This window comes from Coregonus lavaretus (assembly GCF_964263955.1).
Source record: "Coregonus lavaretus genome assembly, chromosome: 7".
Taxonomy (NCBI): domain Eukaryota; kingdom Metazoa; phylum Chordata; class Actinopteri; order Salmoniformes; family Salmonidae; genus Coregonus; species Coregonus lavaretus.
This window is the reverse complement of record NC_139994.1, coordinates 58830423-58851757: the sequence shown is the minus strand read 5'-3', so window position 1 is coordinate 58851757 and position 21335 is coordinate 58830423.

The window sequence follows — 21335 nt, the reverse complement described above, 5'->3', positions numbered from 1 at the left end:
GAGAAGGAGAGAGAGAGAGAGAGAGAGAGAGAGAGAGAGAAGGGGAGAGAGAGAGAGAGGAAGAGAGAGAGAGAGAGAGAGAGAGAGAGAGAGAGAAGAGAGAGGAGAGAGAGAGAGAGAGAGAGAGATATCATTATTCATATTCCAGACTTTCATAACTGGCAACTTCTTTTCATGTGTGACCTTCAGAATGGAGCGCTGATGATAAAATGTGATCTATTCCCATAACCACTGGCCACCCAGATAGACACATCTAGCTGATACAATAGGTCTCTGCTCTACTGTGCCTCAAAGACGCTTGAGTTTCAAACTGTGAAGTATATTTAAATGCTAATGGCTGTCACCGTGAAGTGTTGTCCTGTATTAGGCGTTTCTCAATGTGTCTTTATGCAGTGATTTGGGGCATACAGTATGGATACAGTCAATACATCCAACCATACAGGTTTCCAGGCACTATCATATCCCAAATGGAATGAACAGGCTACATTATGTCAGAAAAGTGATGTAGGCTAAATGAGAGTTGTACTGGGATCCACTGTATGATGCAGTTATGCTGCTATAATAAGAAGCTCTGATGACATAACTTGAAATAATGATGATGACTAGCCTAAATAGTAATAAAAACTTGATTCCCTCTCTACTCCGGACCCTTTTTTCCTCATTTCCAATGAGATGCCCTTTACTTTAATGCTACTGCAGGCACTTTAATTATTGAGAACACTTAGAGAGGGGAAAAGTACTAGCTAGTGCTCTCATAACATTCATTTTGCATGTTGTTTTTTTCTCACATGGTGTGCACTTGCTCAAGAGGAAGTTACACACTTTATCAAGGATATTACACATTTGATTCATTTACGCCAGGTTTTATGTTGTTTTTATTTTTGCAAAGCTTTTGTTTTTTGGCATGTTCTCAACTGGAAGGAACCAGTGTGTACACACGAGAAGGTGTATCCGTATGGACGCGCGCCTCTGTGCAGTGGTCTGGTGCGGTAAACGCCCTGTGAGAGATTTCTGAGCGTTGGTGTGGTTTTTTTAGGGCCAGAAGATTCTATTTATATTAGATAGCTGCAATCCCTTAACTATAACTCAGCCTGGGCTGCTTGTAAGCTACCCGAGAGAGGCTTTCGGGAATCATATGACCTGCTGCCGTTCATTCCATAGATACCAGGAAGAGCGCTCGCTGCCGCGGTTTTTGCGCTCCTTCAAACCACACTCCTCGGAAAGGGAGACATTTGGAGGATGTACTACAACACCGCAGAGCGACAGAAAGACGTTGAATATTAGGATAAGAAATACTGTTCTTCGTTTGTAACGGATATATATTAAAGTTGAGAAGGGACACTGACAGAGAAACAATGCCAGAGGAAAAAGGTAATACTGGTAACTTTTTTCCTTCCTTTCTCTTTGTAGAGAGCACGAGTCGCTAATGGGACAAAGACGTTTCTCGATGGGCAGTAGACCGTAGCCTTCAGCGCATTGTGCGTCAACTTGAAAGGCAATTGAGGGTTGGTTCATTGACTTGTCTTTGTACAGATAAGATCTGCCTGTGCGGTATTCTGCCAAATAAGACATACAGATTCTCTTAGGACTACTTTTAAAGACAAATAGAGATAATTCCATTATTTTACATATTTTACATTACAGATACTGAATACAAAACAGGGCTTTTTTGAATTATGTAATCCCAATTAAATTGACATTAGCCCAATTTTTTAACGAACAACAACATCTCGGTGTATGACTAATAATGTGCCAGAATTACATGCTGCAACGCTCCATAAAGTCCCAGTCAGGCAGCACTGTCCTTTTGGGTACCTGCCTTACACAAGATGCCTGCCTGGCTGGCCATTCGGGCATGGAACCAATGACAGACGGCCATTCTGGCTCAAATTGGAAAACGAGCTATTTTGTTATGATAAGAGATATGTTTTTTTGGTGTGTGTGTACAACGTACGTATACATGCACATGCATGGGTGTGTGTGGTATACCAGCATTATGCACACTGGGATTCCGTAACAGGTGTCTTAACCCCTACAACCCATGTCCTCCTTCTCTGATAATATGTAGTGACAAATTGGGACTCCAAACGAAATCCTCAGCGGATAGAAAAGCATCTTCCCTGCAGCTGGTAAGCCGTCTTTAGAGGGGGCAGCTATGTCTTGGTCCGTCAATGGAAATGGACAGTTGGACCGTGTTGGTGTGGACAGTCAGTAAGATCACAATTGAAAGCTGTTTGGGATGGATAGGCGACACCTACGCAGTCGCTGACACACACACACACACACACACACACACACACACACACACACACTCACAGACACACAAAGGCAGTGTATCCAGGCTGGGTGTGATGTAATGGTTGGCTAGCTCTAGCAGTCACAGTGACGCCCTTCATTCCTCCTGTAAACAAACCCTGCTGTCTGTCCGTCAGTCGTGCGTGGGGAACAGACAGGCCTGCACCCCTATTCCCTTCCCAAAGCGCATCGCTAACGTTTTTAAATGTCCTTCCCTTAACATCCTCTCCTTCTGCAAGTATGGATCTGAAAATGCAGCATAAGTGAAAGCATTATGTTGGACTCCCACTCAGCCTTTGCTTTCATCCGAGGAGATGAAGGAAGGGAACACCTCCAACCAAGGTGCAAATCTGAAGTAGAGAGGAGATTCAGCAACTCTTGGAGCACCGTGGAAGTAAATAGAAAAGCTTCTCTATTGTTACAAGTAAAAACCAACACATTTCGGAGGAGGTGAGGAAAGAAGATGAGGAAAGGAGATGAGGAAAGGAGATGAGGAGAGGAGAGGAGATGAGGACAGGAAGACACTTTTAGCATTCAGACACAGGCTCCTGTCTCGGAGGTTACACCTTCTGTTACATCTTAATATTCTGCCAGTCCTTTCCCATCTAAAACCTGACACCCGGTTCCATGTTCATTTTAAATGGACTGTCTTCATCCTAGAGGTAGAGGCAAATGGAAACATGACATGTACTTAATGATGTACACTTAAAATAGTTACGCAGACATATTCCTTAGGTGTTAAACCTGCCTGGCATATGCCAGTGTTTTTACACCAGCAGTGCTGCTGAAAGACACTGACGCAAATGTTATTCTGAATGTTTATTCAGGGTTTTGTTGTTCCTAGCAGGTAAACACAAACAGTTAGCACAAACATAGGCCTCTCTCTCTCTCTCTCTCTCTCTCTCTCTCTCTCTCTCGTAAGCAGTAATCAAAAGTAGGTGTGTGCCCAGCCAGGCAATTTACACACACAAGTGACCCCCCCCCCCCCACACACATACACACACACACACACACCAATACCATCTCAAGGTCTGTGCTTTGATTTTATGCTGCGTCATGGTGTCTGCTGTGTGATCAGGTCACATGGTTCCTGTATTACCCACGCTGAGACGAGCATCATTTCTCCTCTCCTCACCTCACCTTTGTCCTAGCCGGCTAGCGGCACCACACTGTTATAGTCTGCCTTACATTCAACTGACTTCATACACACTTTAAATCAGAATGTCATGGCTGCACAATTTGCCACCGAAGTGAAATTTCTAAGTAATGGTCTCATGTATTGGTCACACATAGCCTGTAGGCTAAGAATCCCCCTTCAACATTGCACTGATCTGAACCCAGTGTGCCAAAGCTTTGATATCTCTGTAACGCTTTAATGTCGTAAGCCTCTCATACAGTGTTGATTCTGTCACGTCTCAGATGTAAACCACCATTTAAAGAGGATCCTATTTGAGTGTCGTCCTCAAATACTGAGCTGCAGCTGTCCTAATCAATTATATTAACCATGTTACATGCTCAGTCATGGGAGGGGGGAGTGAGTGAGTGAGTGAGTGAGTGAGTGAGTGAGTGAGTGAGAGGGAGGGAGAGAGAGAGAGAGACTTTCATTCCATAGCAGCTTGACATGTAAGAGTCGCATTTGCTTCACTCAGTCATTACCAGTGGAGGCATTGTAGCTAGAACAATTAAAAACACTGTTCTAAACTTTATACCAAATGTTTTAGGGTCCATACACAGGTCGGCTACGTAGCTCCACATCGTGATTGACTTTGAAATATTTCTTCTTGAACAGCAAGGCAAGCTTACAAAATTATACATTCAATTTACATCCACTGGGTTTCACAAGATGACAGCCTGGTTTGCTGGTTTGCTCAGGAGTCCCTAAAAAATTAAACAACATGAATTACAATTCATACAAATGTCAAACACTCATATAGAAAGCTAAATGTAAGCTGATCAGCTAGTTTGTTAAATAGCGATTTTCGTAATTTACTTTATGACCACAAAATATGCATAATCGTTTTTCTCGAGGGGGGTTGCTGTGGGATTATTTAAGAGGCTCTTTGAAGAGGTCGGGTTTCAGATGTTTTCGGAAGATGGGCACAGACTCTGCTGTCCTAGCTTCAGGGGGAAGCTGGTTCCACAATTGGGGTGCCAGGACAGAGAAGAGCTTGGACTGGGCTGAGCGGGAGCTGCTGGTCCGTAGGGTGGGAGGGCCAAGAGACCTGAGGTGGCAGAACGGAGTGCTCTGGTTGAGGTGTAGGGTTTGAGGAAAGTATGAAGGTAGGGAGGGGCAGTTCCTCTTGCTGCTCCGTAGGCAAGACCATGGTCTTGTAGTGGATACGAGCTTCGACAGGAAGCCAGTAGAGTGTGCGGAGGAGTGGGCTGACATGGGAGAACTTGAGATGGTGAGAGAGAGAGAGAGACAGTGAGATGGAATGGCACTTATAAATCAATGACTTCAGGGCATCAACATTGACGTCCTTCCAAATGAGAATTTGACACGTGAAGAAAAACAAAACTACATTCTATAAACACCTGCTGGATGTTGCAGCAACACATGACATCACAGTAATGTCCAAGTTTATCTTCCATGTGCAGGGTGTCTGTCTGTACAAAATATAATATGAGTTGCATGATCATCTTACTTCTTGGATGGGAATCAAAAGATCTTAAACAAAACTGATATTGAGAAATATTGGATTTAGAAGAATTTGTATGAGACTCTTTCCTACAGACCCCATCCTCTTGGCAATCTATTTCACATTGTATCTCACTCTTGCTTTGTCTCTGGTGATCCAGTATGACCTACCTTTTAAAAGGAATTTGTTCTAGGGATAATTTCCCCGCAAGGTCATAGACCAAAGCTCTCTGTAGTATTTGACCTTGAGGTTCTAGGTCATAGGTCAAATGCATGTCAGATCATGACAGGCATGACAGCACAGGTGTATCTGTGAGCCTGCATTGCTCTCGTGACAGCCTTTCTGGAATGGGCCAATGGGGAAGTTGTAAGACCTCACATAAACTGAGTTGTAGTTTTTACATTATACATTTTCCATTATAAATCTGATTGTGATAATTTTTGTTGATCTGCATGATATCACAAGCTGAAGTTGGCTGAAGATAAGTTCTGCACCCTCAGAAACACTCTCTCTCTGCCACTTGTCTCTATACTAGCTGCTGCACATGCCAGCTTTTCTGGACTTTTCTGGATTTGGGTGGCTCCCTGATGTCGATATCTATGTTAGAATAAATCATTCCAAAATGAAAGAATATGGATTGCAGAGATAAATCTAGAGGATCTAAATCCTTGTTGAGGTTGCGATAGCCAACATCCCAAGGTCGAACGTGTTGGCTACCAGAAAACACCCCTGCGGTGGTGGTAACCCGAGTATTCTAATCGCCCACCCACGCCAGCCCCGCAGATGGACCCTGCCTGGAATGTTGCAGAGCACCATGGAATCCCCATGGGTTGAGGGAACAGGCTATTTTTAGGCAGGAGCATGGCTCCTGGAAGAGGAATCCAAGATGGCTGCCCAACTGGGCCACACTGACAGCGCACATACAGTAGCTATCGACCAACCTAAGAAAAAGTGCATGTGTGCGTTAACGGGTATGTGGGTGGGATCTAGATGGCAGGACCCCATGGTCTATAGAGGTGCATAGCTCAGATTGTTCCCTGGCTGTGGGAGGACGGCACTGTGGGTTTGTGTCCGTCCCCGAGTGAGCAGAGAAAGAGCAGGGCGTCTGTGACCCAGGCTTACACTGCCTGAACATTAATTCGCTGGGCTCTGGAGAAAGAGAGGTAGAGAAAAGGAGAGAGAGAGAGGAGAGAAAGAGAGAGAGAGAGTTATGTGATGGGCTCACAGAGTGGAGGCTCTCCATAGCACATTCAATTCCTTGTGTGTCAAGAGCGCTCCTTCAGTGGTTGTTCTCCTCATAGTGTATCTGCTTTAGACCTAAACTGTTACTGTACCCTTTAAAAGAGATGCTGCCCCCTATAGGAACATCTTGTTAACAAATCATCTTGGACCCCTCCATCACCTCAAGCCTTATTTATTGTCCTGACAGGAAGTGAACGACACAGGATCCCCTCAACAGGTGCGTGTCAGGAGCAGTGCATGCTGGTCCGGCTGAGTGAGTGAGTGAGTGAGTGAGTGAGTGAGTGAGTGAGTGAGTGAGTGAGTGAGTGAGTGAGTGAGTGAGTGAGTGAGTGAGTGAGTGAGTGAGTGAGTGAGTGAGTGAGTGAGTGAGTGAGTGAGTGTGAGAGAGAGGGAGAGACCTCCATTTCCTCCAATAGAATAGTCTGGTCTGGACCCTGGCTGTGCCACATGGTTACAATCAACTCAGGCCCTTTTGAAGTGCCCCAGACCATTTTATGAGGACACATGATTTCACTTCCTCCAAATTCTTGGCTTTATTGGTAGCAGCATACTGACATGCTGAACACTGGTAGCTTACACTGTACCAAGAAAGACTTCTGCTTCCCATTGACAAGCAGCGGGCTTCCAATATCTGCCAGATTGTCGGGATATCGTCATAGAGATAGATATCTTCGATATTTTGATTATATTATATGCCTCCTGTTGTACTTTCATGTAAGAGACGGATAGCTCCATAAAAACGCAATTGATCTGGTAATCTGGAAATATGGATTTTAATTTAAAGCAGCTTTTGGGGTCACGGTGCACTCTGCTAGTCCATGACCTTATCCAAAGACAATGAATTTGGAACATGAAATATGAGAAACCAGCACCATACCTCGAGCCTTGTGGGAGGTGAAAATCTTGATGTTTCTTTGTCAGTTCTACGTAAATGAATCTTGTTTGTTTTAGAGCTAGACTACCTCACTCTGTTGTTTAACCGGTCTTCCGCTTACTCTATAAAACGGACAAAGCAGTGTTTTTACCTCACCAGAGGCCCTTTAAACATTCCCAGAATGATTTGCTCTAACTCCCATGTCTGGTTCTTCTAGATATGACCGAGAGTCCCGAGACCTCCAAGGGCCAATAAACGGTGTTGAGGGTGTTTTTTATTGTCTTCAGTAGTAATTTACCATGTCAAGAGTAGGCTACATCTACATTTACATGTTAGTCATTTAGCTACCTACAGCCCACAGACACTACAATTTGTAATGTGCCTAACATGCCTTTGTTTGCGTCCCAAATGGCACCCTAATAGGGAATAAGGTGTCATTTGGGACTCATACTTTATCTAATTTGGGCCTAAGTAGATGCTAAACAGGGACATTTCTCAAGTTCTCAATGGGAGTGTTGGCAGACAAAGAACAGAGAGGAGAACCTCCTAAATGAATGGATGAATTAATGAATGAATGGATGAATGGACACTGAAGCTGAAACTGGTTCTTGGGTAAACACTAGTCTAGAAAATGGTGCATTGGCCTGCTCTGCCTAGCTGAATGCCATTGTTTTGTTTTGTCTTTGAATCCATTTTGCGAGATGACAAACTCCCCCTTCTTTTGAACTCCAATTATGGTAACCATGGTGTCCAAAACAGAACCGGTTTGACGAACACAGACGTGTCCTGGACGGAGAGCGAGAGAGACTGAGGGAAACAAAGCAGCTCTATTTGTCTGATTAGTTGTCGGAATTAAAGGGGTGATGGTGACGTGCATGGATAAGGATACGAGTGCTTTGTGTCATAGCAAAGGGAGAAGGGAGAGCTGCTGAAAGAAGGAAGCTGATGTCCTACACTCTACCCTGACTTGAAGGAAGTTATCAGATTGGTGTCTGTGTTTGTCACCGGAAGACATGATTACTAATTGATGAGTTGTAGTTTTTACATTATACATTTTTCATTATAAATCTGATTGTTATAATTTTTGTTGATCTGCATGATATCACAAGCTGAAGTTGGCTGAAGATGAGCTCTGCACCTTCAGCTCCAGCAACACTCTCTCTCTGCCACGTGATGCACTGATTATCTGGTCATATCTTTCCCACTACACATACTGAGCATATTTATAACAGTGCATACCATATGCAGGCCTCCGGGCTATTTGAAGTTTCCAACATGCTTCTGTAATCAGTGTGTGTGCGCGTGTGTGCGTTTGTGCGTGTGTGTGTGTGTGCGTGCGGGTGCATATGCATGAGTATGCGGATGTGCATTTGTTTTGTATGAGTCATTAAAGTTTTATACATTTTTATGACTGAACATGTGTGTGTTTCTACACGTGACTCTCCAAATGCATGTGTGTGAGCATTTCTACGCACAGAACATACCCATCTAACCTCTCTGTGTCTCTCTGTGTGTTTCAGTGTTTCACCAGCAGGCTGTCCACAGCCCTCTGGAGCAGGGGAAGCAGGGGAAGCAGGGGAAGCAGGGAGGCAGCGGCAGCAGCTCCATCCCCTGTCAGAACTGTGGCAAGGCCTGCAAGGGAGAGGTGCTGCGCGTGCAGAATAAACACTTCCACATCAAGTGCTTCGTCTGCAAAGGTAAGTTCAACCTTGAACCCTAACCCCTGACCTCTTATTGTCTAGTCAATACATCTCACCAGGGACAGGGACACAAAGGCGGCTGAACAGATCACCGACCATTTCGAATCCCACCGTACCTTCTCCGCTATGCAATCCGGTTTCCGAGCTGGTCATGGGTGCACTTCAGCAACGCTCAAGGTCCTAAACGATATTATAACCGCGATCGATAATAGACAGTACTGTGCAGCCGTTTTCATTGACCTGGCCAAGGCTTTCGACTCTGTCAACCACCGCATTCTTATTGGCAGACTAAATAGCCTTGGTTTCTCAAATGATTGCCTCGCCTGGTTCACCAACTACTTCTCAGATAGAGTTCAATGTGTCAAATAGGAGGGCCTGTTGTCTGGACCTATGGCAGTCTCTACGGGGGTGCCACAGGGTTCAATTCTTGGGCCGACTCTTTTCTCTGTGTATATCAATGACGTCGCTCTTGCTGCTGGTGACTCTCAGATCCACCTCTACGCAGACGACACCATTTTGTATACATCTCGCCCTTCATTGGACACTGTGTTAACAAACCTCCAAACGAGCTTCAATGCCATACAACACTCCTTCAGTAGCCTCCAACTGCTCTTAAACACTAGTAAAACTAAATGCATGCTCTTCAACCGAACGCTGCTTGCACCCGCCCACCCGACTAGAATCACTACTCTCGACGGGTCTGACCTAGAGTATGTGGACAACTACAAATATCTAGGTGTCTGGTTAGACTGTAAACTCTCCTTCCAGACTCACATTAAGAATCTCCAATCCAAAGTTAAATCTAGAATCGGTTTCCTATTTCGCAACAAAGCCTCCTTCACTCATGCTGCCAAACATGCCCTCGTAAAACGGACTATCCTACCGATCCTTGACTTCGGCGATGTCATTTACAAAATAGCCTCCAACACTCTACTCAGCAAATTGGATGTAGTCTATCACAGTGCCATCCGTTTTGTCTCCAAAGCCCCATATACTACCCACCACTGTGACCTGTACGCTCTTGTTGGCTGGTCCTCACTACATATTCGTCGCCAAACCCACTGGCTCCAGGCCATCTATAAATCACTGCTAGGCAAATCCCCGCCTTATCTTAGCTCATTGGTCACCATAGCAACACCCACCCGTAGTCTGCGCTCCAGCAGGTATATCTCACTGGTCATCCCCAAAGCCAACACCTCCTTTGGCCGCCATTCCTTCCAGTTCTCTGCTGCCAATGACTGGAACAAATTGCAAAAATCTCTGAAGCTGGAGACACTTATCTCCCTCACTAACTTTAAGCATCAGTTGTCAGAGCACCTTACCGATCACTGCACCTGTACACAGCCCATCTGAAATTAGCCCGCCCAACTACCTCATCCCTATATTGTTATTTATTTTGCTCATTTGTACCCCAGTATCTCTATTTGCACATCATCTCTTGCACATCTATCATTCCAGTGTTAATACTAATTGTAATTATTTTGCACTATAGCCTATTTATTGCCTTACCTCCATAACTTGCTACATTTGCACACACTGTATATATATGTATTTCTGTTGTATTTTTGACTTTGTTTTGTTTTACCCCATATGTAACTCTGTGTTGTTGTTTTTATCGCACTGCTTTGCTTTATCTTGGCCAGGTCGCAGTTGTAAATGAGAACTTGTTCTCAACTGGTTTACCTGGTTAAATAAAGGTGAAAAAAAAAGAAAAAAAAAAGAATAGTTACCGTGAGCAGTTCCATTAGCTACTGGATTTCCTCTGGCAATGGACACACCACACACACACACACACACACACACACACACACACACACACACACACACACACACATTGGTTATTGCAGGTGTAACATACTATACAGGTCAGGTCATCTTGCTACCATATTTCCCTCACCAGAGCACTACCATAGGAAACAAACAGGCTGGTTAGATAGGGCAGGTCAAAGCAATCACGGAGCAGCAGGCTCAGGGTTTCCTGTTTTCTCTCTTTAGTGTGCGTGTGCGTGAGTGAGTGAGGGGCTGAAGAGTCGGGTGCTGTGATTTCATATTCAGCCCATCCCTTCCCTCCCACTCTCCTCCTCTATCTGTCACCTCCATTGCACTCTGTAAGGCCCTGGTCTTTCACTAGGGGCTTGTATGTTGTTATGAACACAGGCACTGTTGCTAGGAAACCAGAAGGGTCGGGACAATGTCGGGCGCTTCCTGCAGTTTATCGCGTTTATTCTTACATCAGTGTGTAACGCCACCGGACACCCCCCGGGCATTCATCCTCTCCTCTAGGAACGAGGGAGGAGAAAATAGGGCACAGATGTCAGTTCAACTTCTAGTTTTGATTTACATTTGGTTGAGTTGTCAACTAATGTGAATTCAATGTGAAATCAACAAAACATGTCATCATGTCATTAGAGTTAGGCTAAAAGTTGGGTGGGAAAAAAAGACTAAATTCCCTTAGGTTGATTACTTTTTTCAAATCCAATCAGTTTTCCACGTTGATTCAACGTCATCACATTTACTTTTTTGGTTGAAATGACGTGGAAACAATGTTGATTCAACCAGTTCTTGCCCAGTGGGTAGTGAGTGACACTGTCTGAAGAGATTATCCAGTCCATGTTGAAATGTTTATCCCTTTCTGAGTGGTTTTGTGATTCATAGGGAACCATTAAGTCTGTCCCAAGGGGCATTATGCTAAGTGTGAAGATTATGCACTTGCTAGCGATTCTGACACTTGCACTAGCAAATTTTACATACTTTTCTTTGGGATTTGAATACACTTTTTGATACTCCCCTACTTTTTATTTTGGTTTATGCCTGAAATACAGTATGTATTCATGTTTTATGTATTTGCCAATGTGGTTTCCAACAGGAAATACATGTCATGTTCCCCCAAGTCTGAGGAGTCTGAGGAGGTGGGTTAATTAGGAAGTGTGAGGCTAGTTTAGAGGAGGATATTAATAACCCTTAGACTCAACACTGACAGGGAGAGGCACCAAGGGGGTCTGTCAACACCCTAACCCCTATAGGGTATACAGGCACTGCACACCCCTCACCCACCCCCCTTAACAAGAAGTCTTATTTTGCCCTTCCCAGAATTCCACAGCAGGAATGCAATCCAGAAGTTCGATTTCCATCTAATTGTCGGATTTATACTGCCAGAATTCGTCATGTATCATAAGGGATAATGGGGGCCCGTTTTGACGATACACTTCCAGATGTGGACTGACTAACTACAGAGCTTGAGGTAGAAGTTACTCTGAAGTCCAGATCTAGGAATACAGTAGATGACCCTACCTCCAATCCACTAGATGGATGAAAAGATATCTGACCCTGTGTCAGTCAGTATTCAGTAACAACTTCCTAACTCAGGTTCCAGTCTTAGGCCGACATCGATAGGGTTGGCTGTGTCATAAAACCATCAAACACTCCTTATGTTGACCTGGAAGAGAATCAACCATATCAAGTATAACCTCCCTGTCTGCTTATCGCCAATTAGAGCGTATGTGGGTGTTAGCCAGATGGCTAACTGTGCCAGTTCTGAAGGGGAAACCATAAGCGTTTCTCTAGCTAGTTGTAATTAGCGCTATGCTACACAGGGGTATTCATTTAATGTAACCCCCTCAGTGGCTCTGGTCATCTTATAGCATCAGCGCTAACATAAAATAGAGCCTCAGATATAGCTCTATGCTGTTTAATCATGTTGCTATTCGCTAGCTAATTAACGATTATGCTAGGAATGCTATCAAGTGTTGCTAATTAGTAACATGCTAGGGAAGTGTTTTTGTTGATGTAAGAACTCCATAGTGTCCTCTTATGTCTGATTTTCTGACACCAGATTAATTATTTAGTTAGTGGATCAAGCACAGTATGTCCAAAATGAAAGATACACTGAGACTGTTGTCTGGCAGAACATTGAGGAGATTTTTTATCCCTCGCCTGTTTTTGCACTCATGGAGGATGATAACATCACTAAAGCATTTTCACACAAGGGGGAATTGACTACTGCCAGCAAAACTGTGGACACACCCGATCTCACTATACAAGCTAACAGGCCGATTTAACTTTATACACACAGATGGAAAAACCCATAGAGTATATGATGCAAGATAAAGGGCCACAACTGTTAGCTATATCAGCTATCAGTATCATTATTAACCTATCCAAATAGATTCCTTCCTTGAAGTGTTGGTGTTGGACAGTAAATATACACTAACGACCATGTGCCGGGGTCTATTTGACAGTATGGGGGCCTTAGGGAGGAGAGAGGGGGGGAACAGGGGGAAGAGAGAGGGGGGGAACAGGGAAACAATAGCAGCTGTTTTAGATGTTCTCAACTGGGTGTTGGCTCTTGGCCTCTCTCTGTTCTCTCGTTCTTGGACCAGAACCTTCGTAGCTCTGGGGCTTTTTTTCGTCACTCAGGGATGGGATAGTGACCTCACCCCACGCTCACACATACCACCAACGCCCACCCCTGTAGCCCAGGAACAGGTCCAGGGTCTAGGGGTCTAGTGCGTGTTCCATAGGGGTCCCTGTGGACCAGGGTTAGATTAGAATGAAATGGCATGTAGTCATAGTACAGTAGATATGGGCTGTTGTGTAGGGCCAGGATATAGCTAGGGATAGTACAGTATATATGGGCTGTTGGGTAGGGCTAGGATATAGCTAGGGATAGTACAGTAGATATGGGCTCTTGGGTAGGGCCAGGATATAGCTAGGGATAGTACAGTAGATATGGGCTGTTGTGTAGGGCTAGGATATAGCTAGGGATAGTACAGTAGATATGGGCTGTTGGGTAGGGCCAGGATATAGCTAGGGATAGTACAGTAGATATGGGCTGTTGGGTAGGGCTAGGATATATCTAGGGATAGTACAGTAGATATGGGCTGTTGGGTAGGGCCAGAATATAGCTAGGGATAGTACAGTAGATATGGGCTGTTGGGTAGGGCCAGGATATAGCTAGGGATAGTACAGTAGATATGGGCTGTTGGGTAGGGCCAGGATATAGCTAGGGATAGTACAGTAGATATGGGCTGTTGGGTAGGGCCAGGATATATCTAGGGATAGTACAGTAGATATGGGCTGTTGGGTAGGGCTAGGATATAGCTAGGGATAGTACAGTAGATATGGGCTGTTGGGTAGGGCCAGGATATAGCTAGGGATAGTACAGTAGATATGGGCTGTTGGGTAGGGCCAGGATATATCTAGGGATAGTACAGTAGATATGGGCTGTTGGGTAGGGCTAGGATATAGCTAGGGATAGTACAGTAGATATGGGCTGTTGGGTAGGGCCAGGATATATCTAGGGATAGTACAGTAGATATGGGCTGTTGGGTAGGGCCAGAATATAGCTATCGGCTTTTCCCTGGTCAGGACAAATTGGGGACCCTAATCCCCCATGTTATAGACAAACTTCAGGTTCTCTCCTGTCAGGGTCCGTGTCAGAGAGAATGGAGGAAAGCAGTAATAGAAAACATTGTGATATTAGATATAGGCTTGTATAATGGACAATAGACAGGCCCTCGCTAGCTTGCCTACATTGTCTTATTAGAAGTCTGCTAGCAATTTAGATCAACGGACTGGGAGAAGGGTCTCACCTTGAAATTAGTTTCCGTTTCTCATATCAGAATTATCGACCGTGGACACAATTATCAACCGTATACTCTGCACTCCGCTCCTTTAGGCGTCCAAATTAATGCCAGCTGGCATTCTATTCTGTTGAGGACACATGTGTACTGTGTGGTCAATCATAAGACTATCCAGACACACATACACACTGTAAAATACACAGGGGCTTTTACAGGGGGCTGCCGACAAGGTCACACACGCATAGCAGCATGCACATTGCACACAGCACATATATATTTCATAGCGGCAGCATATTGGGGCTCTATATAGGGTCACTTGGCGTCTGGAAGACTGAATGGGCTTAACCAGAGGTCTGGGCTGGCTGCTGTGCCCATTGTAATTCTCCACTGCAGGATAAGGATAGGGAATTAGATTAGTCCCAAAGGACATCTAAATGACATGCTAATTGAATTTCAATATGTCACGCAGCATCCTGTGGTCTGGTGCTGTTCAGCTGTCTAAAGGGGTAATGTGGGTGTACAGAGGCAGGAACGCTTGAAATAGGCCTCTCCAACCAGGGAATTGATGTGGTGCTCAGGTGTGTGTGTGTGTGTGTGTGTGTGTGTGTTATTCAGGTGTGTGTGTGTGTTATTCAGGTGTGTGTGTGTGTTATTCAGGTGTGTGTGTGTGTTATTCAGGTGTGTGTGTGTGTTATTCAGGTGTGTGTGTGTGTCTGTGTGTATTAATAGCTGTAGAGAAATATGTTGGTTAGGACGCTAGTCAAAACAGACAGATCTACACAAAATGGGAAAGCCCTGAATAGCTACAGTAGTCTACAGTTAAGGGTCCATATTCATAAAGCATCTTAGAGTGCTGGTCTAGGATCAGTTTAGACTTTTAGATCATAATGAGTAAGATTATATGGACAGTGGGGACAAGTATAGGATTGGACAAGTATAGGATTAAACTAGTTTGAGGTCATCTCAAAGTGTTTAATCTTGTCAATCCTGTGTTATGCAACCCAAGTGCACTGCTAAATAGTAAATGAATGGTACCCAAACTATCTGCACTGACTCTATCTTGCACTGACCATACGCACAAGCACTAGACTATATATACACGCCATATACACACTCACTCACACACTACATTGACACTCACACACACATTCACATACAGTACGTATGCACACACACACACATAACACACACATGCATACCGACACAACACAAACACACATACATACAAGCAAGATAGAGTCTGGAACAGATGGCGCCGACGAAGATGGCTGCCTCGCGACTAGCTCTTAGGAAATGTTTTTTTAATGTATTATCTTTTACATTATTAGCTCAGAAAATGTTTTGTATCATTACATACAGCCGGGAAAAACTTTGGGATATCAGAGCAGCGGTAACTCACCAGAACTACCAGCATTACGACCAGGAATACGACTTTCCTGAAGCAGATCCTTTGTTCGCTCTCCCCAGGGTAATTGAACTGATTCCAGAGGCTGACCCAAAACATCTCCGGCGGAGGAGAGGCACTCGGAGCGGCTTGCTGGTTCGACTTAGGCGGCGCTAATACCACCCACCGCTTCCCAGTATATTACTCGCTAATTTTCAGTCTTTGGAAAACAAAGTTGACGAGCTCAGGGCAAGGGTTTCTTTCCAGAGATACATCAGGGCCTGTAACATACTTTGTTTCATGGAAACATGGCTCTCTCAGGATATTCTGTCGAAATCGGTCCAGCCAGATGGGTTCTCAGTTCATCGTGCAGACAGAAATAAATATATCTCCGGGAAGCAGAAGGGCGGAGGTGTGTGTTTCATGATTAACGACTCATGGTGTAATTGTAGTAACATACAGGAACTCAAGTCCTTTTGTTCACCCGACCTAGAATACCTCACAATGAAATGCTGACCGTATTATCTCCCAAGATAATTTTCTTCGGTTATAGCCACGGCCGTTTATATCCCCCCTCAAGCCGATTCCACGACGGTCCTCAAAGAACTTCACTGGACTTTATTCCAACTGGAAACCACATATCCTGAGGCTGCATTTATTGTAGCTGTGGATTTTAACAAAGAACATTTGAGGACTAGGCTGCCGAAGTTCTATCAACATATCGACTGTTGTACTCACACTGCTAAAACACTCAACCATTGCTATTAGAACTTCCGGGATGCTTACAAGGCCCTCCCCCGCCCTCCTTTCGGCAAATCTGACCACGACTCCATTTTGCTCCTCCCTTCCTATAGGCAGAAACTCAAACAGGAAGTACCCGTGCTAAGGACTATTCAACGCTGGTCTGACCAATCGGAATCCACGCTTCAGGATTGTTTTGATCATGCGGACTGGGATATGTTCCGGGTAGCTTGCAAAAATAATTTAGATGAATACACTGAAACGATGACTGAGTTTATCAGGAAGTGTATAGGAGATGTTGTACCCACTGTGACTATTAAAACCTACCCTAACCAGAAACCGTGGATAGATGGCAGAATTCGCGCAAAACTGAAAGCGCGAAACACCGCATTTAACCATGGCAAGGTGACTGGAAATATGGCAGAATACAAACAGTGTAGCTATTCACTCCGCAAGGCAATCAAACAGGCAAAAAGTGGAGTCGCAATTCAACGGCTCAGACACAAGACGTATGTGGCAGGGTCTACAGACAATCACGGACTACCAAAGGAAAACCAGCCATGTTGCCGCCACCGACGTCTTGCTTCCGGACAAGCTAAACACTTTCTTCGCCCGCTTTGAGGATAACACAGTGCCACCGATGTGGCCCACTACCAAGGACTGTGGGCTCTCCTTCTCCATGGCCGACGTGAGTAAGACATTTAAGCGTGTTAACCCTCGCAGGGCTGCAGACGGCATCCCTAGCCACGTCCTCAGAGCATGCGTAGACCAGCTGGCTGGTGTGTTTACGGACATATTCAATCTCTCCCTATCCCAGTCTGCTGTCTCCACATGCTTCAAGATGGCCACCATTGTTCCTGTACCCAAGAAAGCAAAGGTAACTAAACTAAATGACTATCGCCCCGTAGCACTCACCTCTGTCATCATGAAGTGCTTTGAGAGACTAGTCAAGGATCATATCACCTCTACCTTACCTGTCACCCTAGACCCACTTCAATTTGCTTACCGCCCCAATAGATCCACAGACGATGCAATCGCCGTCACACTGCACACTGCCCTATCCCATCTGGACAAGAGGAATACCTATGTAAGAATGCTGTTCATTGACTATAGCTCAGCATTCAACACCATAGTACCCTCCAACCTCATCATTAAGCTTGAGGCCCTGGGTCTGAACTCCGCCCTGTGCAACTGGGTCCTGGACTTCCTGATGGGCCTCCCCCAGGTGGTGAAGGTAGGAAACAACACCTCCACTTCGCTGATCCTCAACACTGGGGCCCCACAAGGGTGCGTGCTCCTGTACTCCCTGTTCACCCATGACTGCGTGGCCAAGCACACCTCCAACTCAATCATCAAGTGTGCAGACGACATAACAGTAGTAGGCTTGATTACCAACAATGACGAGACTCTGGGAGTCTGCTGCCAGGAAAATAACCTCTCACTCAACGTCAACAAAACAAAGGAGATGATCGTGGACTTCAGGAAACAGAAGAGGGCGCACCCCCCTATCCACATCGACGGGGCCGCAGTGGAGAAGTTGGAAAGCTTCAAGTTCCTTGGAATACACATCACTGACAAACTGAAATGGTCCACCCACACAGACTGTGTGGAGAAAAAGGCGCAACAGAGCCTCTTCAACCTCAGGAGGCTGAAGAAATTTGGCTTGGCACCTAAAACCCTCACAAACTTTTACAGATGCACAATTGAGAGCATCCTGTCGGGCTGTATCACCGCCTGGTACGGCAACTGCACTGCCAGCAACCGCAGGGCTCTCCAGAGGGTGGTACGGTCTGCCCAATGCATTACCGGGGGCAAACTACCCGCCCTCCAGGACACCTACAGCACCCAATGTCACAGGAAGGCCAAAAAGATAATCAAGGACATCAACCACCCAAGCCACTGCCTGTTCACCCCGCTATCATCCAGAAGGCGAGGTCAGTACAGGTGCTTCAAAGCTGGGACAGAGAGACTGAAAAACAGCTTCTATCTCAAGGCCATCAGACTGTTAAATAGCCATCACTAGCACATTAGAGGCTGCTGCCTATAGACATAGACTAGAAATCACTGGCCACTTTAAGAAATGGAACACTAGTCACTTTAGTAATGTTTACATATCTTGCATTACTCATCTCATATGTATATACTGTATTCTATAGTATTCTACTGTATCTTAGTCCATGCCGCTCTGACATCGCTCATCCATATACAGTGGGGGAAAAAAGTATTTAGTCAGCCACCAATTGTGCAAGTTCTCCCACTTAAAAAGATGAGAGAGGCCAGTAATTTTCATCATAGGTACACGTCAACTATGACAGACAAAATGAGAAAAAAATTTCCAGAAAATCACATTGTAGGATTTTTTATGAATTTATTAGCAAATTATGGTGGAAAATAAGTATTTGGTCAATAACAAAAGTTTCTCAATACTTTGTTATATACCCTTTGTTGGAAATGACACAGGTCAAATGTTTTCTGTAAGTCTTCACAAGGTTTTCACACACTGTTGCTGGTATTTTGGCCCATTCCCCCATGCAGATCTCCTCTAGAGCAGTGATGTTTTGGGGCTGTCGCTGGGCAACACGGACTTTCAACTCCCTCCAAAGATTTTCTATGGGGTTGAGATCTGGAGACTGGCTAGGCCACTCCAGGACCTTGAAATGTTTCTTACGAAGCCACTCCTTCGTTGCCCGGGCGGTGTGTTTGGGATCATTGTCATGCTGAAAGACCAAGCCACGTTTCATGTTCAATGCCCTTGCTGATGGAAGGAGGTTTTCACTCAAAATCTCATGATACATGGCCCCATTCATTCTTTCCTTTACACGGATCAGTCGTCCTGGTCCCTTTGCAGAAAAACAGCCCCAAAGCATGATGTTTCCACCCCCATGCTTCACAGTAGGTATGGTGTTCTTTGGATGCAACTCAGCATTCTTTGTACTCCAAACACGACGAGTTGAGTTTTTCCCAAAAAGTTATATTTTGGTTTCATCCGACCATATGACATTCTCCCAATCCTCTTCTGGATCATCCAAATGCACTCTAGCAAACTTCAGATGGGCCTGGACATGTACTGGCTTAAGCAGGGGGACACGTCTCGCACTGCAGGATTTGAGTCCCTGGCGGCGTAGTGTGTTACTGATGGTAGGCTTTGTTACTTTGGTCCCAGCTCTCTGCAGGTCATTCACTAGGTCCCCCCGTGTGGTTCTGGGATTTTTGCTCACCGTTCTTGTGATCATTTTGACCCCACGGGGTGAGATCTTGCGTGGAGCCCCAGATCAAGGGAGATTATCAGTGGTCTTGTATGTCTTCCATTTCCTAATAATTGCTCCCACAGTTGATTTCTTCAAACCAAGCTGCTTACCTATTGCAGATTCAGTCTTCCCAGCCTGGTGCAGGTCTACAATTTTGTTTCTGGTGTCCTTTGACAGCTCTTTGGTCTTGGCCATAGTGGAGTTTGGAGTGTGACTGTTTGAGGTTGTGGACAGGTGTCTTTTATACTGATAACAAGTTCAAACAGGTGCCATTAATACAGGTAACTAGTGGAGGACAGAGGAGCCTCTTAAAGAAGAAGTTACAGGTCTGTGAGAGCCAGAAATCTTGCTTGTTTGTAGGTGACCAAATACTTATTTTCCACCATCATTTGCAAATAAATTCATAAAAAATCCTGCAATGTGATTTTCTGGATTTTTTTTCCTCAATTTGTCTGTCATAGTTGACGTGTACCTATGATGAAAATTACAGGCCTCTCTCATCTTTTTAAGTGGGAGAACTTGCACAATTGGTGGCTGACTAAATACTTTTTTTCCCCACTGTATGTATAAATTCTTAATTTCATTCCTTCATTAGATTTGTGTGTATTGGGTATATGTTGTAAAAATGTTAGATATTACTGCACTGTCAGAGCTAGAAGCACAAGCATTCGCTACACCCGCAATAACATCTGCTAAACACGTGTATGTGACAAATAAATTTTTATTTGATTTGATGCACACACCCTGCCTTCATGTACATATCTACCTCAAATACCTCTTACCTCTGCACATTGATCTGGTACTGGTACTCCCTGTATATAGCTCCACATTGATCTGTTACTGGTACTCCCTGTATATAGCTCCACATTGATATGGTACTGGTACTCCCTGTATATAGCTCCACATTGATATGTTATTGGTACTCCCTGTATATAGCTCCACATTGATCTGTTACTGGTACTCCCTGTATATAGCTCCACATTGATCTGTTACTGGTACTCCCTGTATATAGCTCCACATTGATCTGGTACTGGTACTTCCTGTATATAGCTCCACATTGATCTGGTACTGGGACTCCCTGTATATAGCTCCACATTGATCTGGTACTGGTACTCCCTGTATATAGCTCCACATTGATCTGGTACTGGTACTCCCTGTATATAGCTCCACATTGATCTGGTACTCCCTGTATATAGCTCCACATTGATCTGGTACTGGTACTCCCTGTATATAGCTCCACATTGATCTGGTACTGGTACTTCCTGTATATAGCTCCACATTGATCTGGTACTGGTACTCCATGTATGTAGCTCCATTCTTGTGTATTTTATTTTATTCCTCTTGTGTTACTATTTTCGTTGGGAAGGGCTCGTAAGTTTACACCAGTTGTATTCGGTGCATGTGACAAATACAATTTGATTTGATCTCCCTGTGAATGACCTTGAAGCAACAGAGAATGATCGTCAATCAATTAGCCCATAGACATGATACAATGGAGAGATTTCTTAGTATTTCTCTCCGCAGGAAATGGATGAATTAGCTGGAGAAAAGCGTCTCAATGGCTTATTATATTATTATTCTTATTGTTATTACTATTATTATATTATTATTGTCTGTGTAGTGTGTATAA